Source organism: Vulpes lagopus, chromosome X (genome assembly GCF_018345385.1).
Source record: "Vulpes lagopus strain Blue_001 chromosome X, ASM1834538v1, whole genome shotgun sequence".
NCBI lineage: Eukaryota > Metazoa > Chordata > Mammalia > Carnivora > Canidae > Vulpes > Vulpes lagopus.
The window spans coordinates 33,028,039-33,034,038 of NC_054848.1; the positions used below are offsets into that span (position 1 = coordinate 33,028,039).

Sequence of the window (6,000 nt, forward strand, 5' to 3'; positions counted from 1 at the left end):
TAAATATGGTTGACTAAGCTATCTATGTTTGGTGGCTTTTCTGAGCAACCTTTTCTTTCAAACATCAACACTTTGACATTCAAAATGAGACATCTGTATTATGCAGCCATTCCACCTTTGGGTATCGATCCTACAGAGATAGATACAGATGTGAGAATTGAGTACATGCAAAAGTGCTTATTGTAAAAGATAGGAAACAGTCCAATAGCCCGTCAGTAGAGGCCTTCTGTAACATCATACATGCCTACCCTCTACGTTTCATTAGTTGCTCCCTCTCCTTCTCTGCTAAAGATTGTTTGGTGATAAACACTGGATTCTTCAGTGCTTGTTCTTTCTTTCCTCCTCACTTCATACACCCTCTCAGGCATCATCATTTTGGTGCCCTTGTGGTTTTATATGCTTATAACTGCAAGTCACATCTTTAACTCAGACCCTTCCTCTCAGCCCCAGATCCAGATCCAGCTGCCTATATGACATATCCATCAGGATAGCTCATGTTCTCAACATAGTCAAGACTGAACTCTTCTACCCCTGCCCATGTACACATTTCTGTCCACTCCAGTACATCCTGTCTCAGTACCTGGTACCATCATCTACCCAAGTCACTATAAGTGCTATAGTTACCACTCAAGACAGTTCACCCCATCCTATATCAACATAGATAAAAGCACAGAGGGTGCTCTCCATATCACCTTCTCAGAAGAGACCATGGCCTTGCCTGGAGTGTCCTCCTCCTTGTTTGGAGATCTCAGCCCTTGATTTTTCCTCAGTTGAATCAGACAAGTTGTAAAGGGACACGGGCAAACATTAAAGCCTGACTTTATCCATTCAGTTTGTCAACAGCACTTGCAGGACATGTGGAAGATTATTTATCAGCTCTCATTTCATTTACATTGTCCCTGTAACTGGAATCAATAGGATGTAGATTTTCCAGGTCACACACAGTAAAAAGTCAAAAACAAAGATATTTTGGTGGGGCTTCATATTTCTGGCCTTTTTTTCCTTAATAAAGTTACATGAATCTATGACCAATGATCATTAAGTACTTAAGTAACTAATGTATGAATTCAACCCACCTGATTCACAGTAATATTAGTCTCATCATCACCTACTACCCTAAGGTTTCTATTTGGTGGGGGAGGAGAAAGCTTTGGAAGAAATATGGGCAAATCTCACTTTTAGGAACAAAGTAGACTGAAATATCAAGTCATCCCAGAAGTACCTCATAGTAAAAGCCTATGGCATTTGGGACTGTGATCGATGTTTATTTTTTGTTCCATGTAGAGATTTCACATTAAACTGAGCATTGCCTTTAGAAGTTGGCAGAAGGGCTTTCCTTATACAAAGGTATCATTTATGGCTTCTGAAATTAAGACAAATAGGAGGAAATCTGCATAGGCAACACTGTAGCAAATAATCGGATCTGGCAAACTTTGAACAACGACCATGGAAATTGGGTCATATCAAGGATTCCAAAGGATTATCTGAATCATGTGGAGTGTGGGTTTAACACATTGATTCCAAAGCAGTGTTCCAAACCTGCTGAACAAAATCTCCAGGAATTTCCATCATTTTTTTCAAGCTTTTTGGGTGATTCTGATACAAATGGATCACAGTTTGAGAAACACTGCTTTAGAGGAAAAAAGAACTTGACTATATTATTTGGACTAACTCTGTGCCATGATGGATTTGGCTAACCTGGACACTTTTTGTTGCAAGGCAACCACAGTGAGGTGGAAGGAGCCTAACCTCGGGCTCAGATGATACTAGCTCAAGTCTTGACTACTTCTCAACTATGTGACCTCAGTCAAGTCAATTATCCAATCTAGGCCTTGATCTATTTGCTTGTAAAATAGGGATAATTGGGGTAACTTGGAGTTACGGAAGACATGAAATAAAGTAATATATGTAAATCTGCTTTGTAAATTTTAACGCACTGTGGGGGGAGAAGGTCATTGGTGAGCTAGCTACAGCACTCTCTGGTTCATAATCTCTTAGGCCCTTCTTTTCCTGAATGCTTTGTTAGGGCTTAATCATTCTATGTATACTGAAGTGGTTTCCAGTGTACAGCAGAGATACAAGAAAGAAAAAGGAAAGAAACAACCCTTATTTTGTGCTTATGTTACCCATCATGGGTGATAGTAATTTATTTATTTTTAGGCTGGAATTTCTTTCCTGCTTCATCTGACTAGATAATAAATATTTCAAAATGTGTTTGTTTTATGGAGAGAAAAACTGTGGTCAATTTTTTGTTAATAGGTTGTGGAATCTGCAAGCAAACCATGTTGCCACACTTCTCTTTGACACCTTCTTCCATTGTAAGGACCATCTCTCTCTGTAAGGACACTCTCTTCTATTGTAAGGCCTATCCTTCATGCCAGGGAGATCAGACCTGCCTTCCTCACAGAGATGTTCAGAATCATGTTTTTCATTTGCAGAAGGAAAGGCACCATTCTGTTGAAACAAAGTCCATAGAAATACAAACTGCTGTTGTCACTGTGAAGAATGCATAGTGTTTAAAGATTAGCAGTTGTACCTCATTTACCTCACTAAAATTCATCAAACTATTCTGGTAGAGGGTTTCTTTCATAGTTGGAAAAGGGAAGTGGAATATATAGTTAGTATTGCCTGTAAATGACAAAACACTCATATAGGGTAGTAGGTCATATTTGTCTCTCTAGTATTTCAGCACAAAAGGAGACTTACCTCTGTTTTCCTTTTTCCTTGGTTGAGGCACAAATTAATACAGCAAGCAAATAAAATATTATTATAGTTAAAGCAAAAGTTTAAATCATTGACATTTGTGAGGAAAACAATGTCTCCTTATAGAAGAACAGGGAACTGGATATGTGTTTGAATCTAAATATTTTAGTTTCACCCCCCATTATTGTTAGTTCTCCTTACTTTGGGGGAAGAAATCTGATTGCTCATTCTGTGCATTTTTTTTCCTGCTTAGCCAAAGGTTCGTCTTGTCTTAAGAAAGTTTAAATGTTTTGTGCAAATCCATGAGAAGTGAGGAGTCTCAACAGGACAACTTTTTAAATCACATTCAGAAACAAGGAAAGGAGGGTGCCAGTCCATTACAAGGCAGTTTATGTCCATCATTTATGGCTCTTTTCTATAATTTTCCCATATCCATTATTCATAAATGGACATTTTTGAAGGGAGATCTTTGGCTTTCAGTTGATGTGAAGAAATAGACATCTAGGCTCTCTTGGCTCTTTTTGCTTTTGACCTGCCTCATCACTTCCAATTAATTTGTCCTCCTTAATTCCTAAATATCTTTTTACATTGTTCCTCTGACTGATGGGGTATATACAAGAACCTTAGGAGATGCCCATAAGGCTTTTTTTCCCACATGGATTAATGGAAATAGTATTAATTTTCAGTTTTTTCCTTTCACCTCCTAACCCAGCTCCGTTACAGTCATATGCTTGCAAAGCATCTGAATGCACAAAGCCAATTTATGGGGTTGGATAGGGGCTGTCCTGGCTACTTCCCAGGGTGCCAAGTTAAAAGGCATCCCTGAAAAGGTAATGAGATAGTGAACTTCTCTAAGGAAGAGTATGGTATTAGCAGAAAGAAATAATGTTTGTTTCAGTAGATAAATGAAGAGAGGACCCCATGCCTGAAGAGCAATTCATGGTTGATAAATTCTAAGGAAGATCTATTTGGAGACAAGGCTTTTGTTTTGTTGAATGGGGCATAGAGAAATGGGGGTTGCCTTCATTGGGGATTTCCTTTGTACCCCTTCTACTCAGCAGGTGTTTCTCAAAAATAAATGTTTTACAAATATTTAAAGAACCTCTTAGAGGGGCACCACATCATCAATGCAAGAATCAGCCCAACTAAATGCACTAGATCCCCGTTCCAAGGCTGCAGGTTGGTGGTTGGTTGGTTGGTTTATTTTTTTCTGGGCCTGAAGTTGAGTCTGAGAGGTTAGTGGGCTGGAGAAGGAAGACACACTTTCAATATCCTAAGAGCAGCTAAAGATCATTGGGTCACTGGGACATTGGAATGGGGGCTCTTCTTGCGAAGAAATAAGGGGTAATTTCCCAAACTGCTAAAGGCTGGGTCACCTACATGTGAGTATGTTCATTTCTGCTTTGTAGGGACAAAGGCACCCACCTGCTTTGGCTGTCAGTTTACTCTCCTAAACTGCTCGAATAGGAAATTGATCTTTGTGTTTGCTTTTAAATCAATAGATTTTATTTATCACACCAGTATGAGGTTTACAGAAAAATTGAGCAGAAAGTACAGAGAGTTCCCATACACCACTGGCCCCTCTCCTACAAGTTTCTCCTATAACGAACATCTTGGTGTGGTACATTTAATTGCAATTGACAAACCAGTATTGGTACATCATTATTAATTAATGTCCAGAGTTTATATTAGGATTCATTCTTGGTGTTTTACAGTTCTGTGAGTTTTGAGAAATGCAAAATATCATGTATCTACAATTACATTATGCAGAATAGTTTCCATGCCATTAAAATGCTCTCTGCTCCAACCTGTAGCAACCACTGATCTTTTTACTGTCTCTGTAGTCTCTGCCTTTTCTCAGATGTCATAGAATTGAAATCATATGGTATATAGCCTTTTCTGACTTGCTTGTTTCACTTATTGATATGCATTTAAGGTTTCTCTATGTCTTTTTGTGGCTTGATAGTTCATTTGTGGCTTTTTAAAAATTGTGGTAAGAGCAGTCAACGTGAGATCTATCCTCTTAATACATTTTTAAGTGTACAATACAGTCTTTGTTTTTAAGTAAAGATAAAAGGATGGAAAACTCTAGGAAACAGTAACATTTTTAAAAATCCCCTGAAGATTATGGGAGGGCTGCATTCATTTTGCTAGTTTTCTTGGTTTTATTGTTGGCTACAAACAACTCCTATTTACTTGTCTTGCCACATTCAGTGCAAAATTAGTAACAATACTTAAATGTTTAACATGCCTACTTTAAAGCTTCTGTATGGAATATGTGACCTAAACCAAAGCTCTGTGCCACCCTGTACTTGCTGCAAATTTTAATGTCTTTTTCATTAAATTCACTTTCCTAATATCTCTAATGTGTACCATTACCAGTTATTCCTCGGTACTTGAAGATGGATTGTATATCCTTGAAGATTGATTGTATGTCACCTATTCCTCCTATTTTTATACTTATTGTCTTCAGAGAAAAGCACACTTGGTGAACTGACACACATGGATTGAATGAGTGTGTGGGTTTTGTTTCTAAGGCTAGGATGACGTTGAACACAGCCCTTCTTGGTGCTCAGCTACTGCATCTGACTGACCATCATTGTGGTTTTTGCTCACTTATCTTCCTGTAAATCTGAACCCTGACACCATAGCTTCCTTTGCACTCCTGGGAATAAATTATAGGTAGTGACAAGGGAAGGATTCAAAAGTGACATTCATTGAGCACCTATTATGTGGCAAGTGCTTTTCCAAACTGCTTTGTGCTTTGCCCCTTTGCCCTCTGGTTTTCAGTTGAGTTTGACCAACTGGAGCCAATAGTGCTAGATTAGACAAGAGGAGAGAAAGTTCAGGGTATTTATTCCCCATACTCCCTCCCTGCAGTGCTGAAGGCTGTTGGAGGCTGTGTTCCTCTGCCACAGCTCCTCGTAGGCGGTCTGTTCTAAAACTATACGTACAGTTCTGAGTTCCACTACTCATTCCCTCCCTTTACCCTTCAAGCCTAGGGTGGTAAACATCCTTTGATGCTGCTAGCTTCGACATACTACAGTACTACCTACAGGCTTCTTTTATCATGCCCATAGCATTATAATTCTTTCATTATGTCCTCTTCGATTCCCATTTGAGTCTGCTGCTTCTCCAACAGCCCTTTGACTAAAAAGGATGCCATTGATTGTAAGACACTCCCCACTTCAGAGATGTTAAAATGTTGGAAAAAAAATGTGCATCTTAGAATCAATGAACTACGCTAGTTGTGATATATTCCTGGTGAATGAATGAATCATTGAATGATTAGCATTC

The 6,000-nt window shown here is 38.8% G+C and overlaps 1 protein-coding gene across 3 annotated transcripts in view; it reads left to right on the forward strand.

The window, feature by feature from the left end:
• The window catches only part of SYTL5 (synaptotagmin like 5), a 234,333-nt gene extending 231,678 nt beyond the window's left edge, over positions 1–2,655 (forward strand). For all 3 annotated transcript variants that reach the window (XM_041740244.1, XM_041740243.1, XM_041740245.1), the window contains one exon: positions 2,260–2,655. The gene's annotated coding sequence lies outside the window, so the exon portion shown is untranslated. The remainder of the gene's footprint in view (positions 1–2,259) is intronic.
• Positions 2,656–6,000: the final 3,345 nt, after the last annotated feature.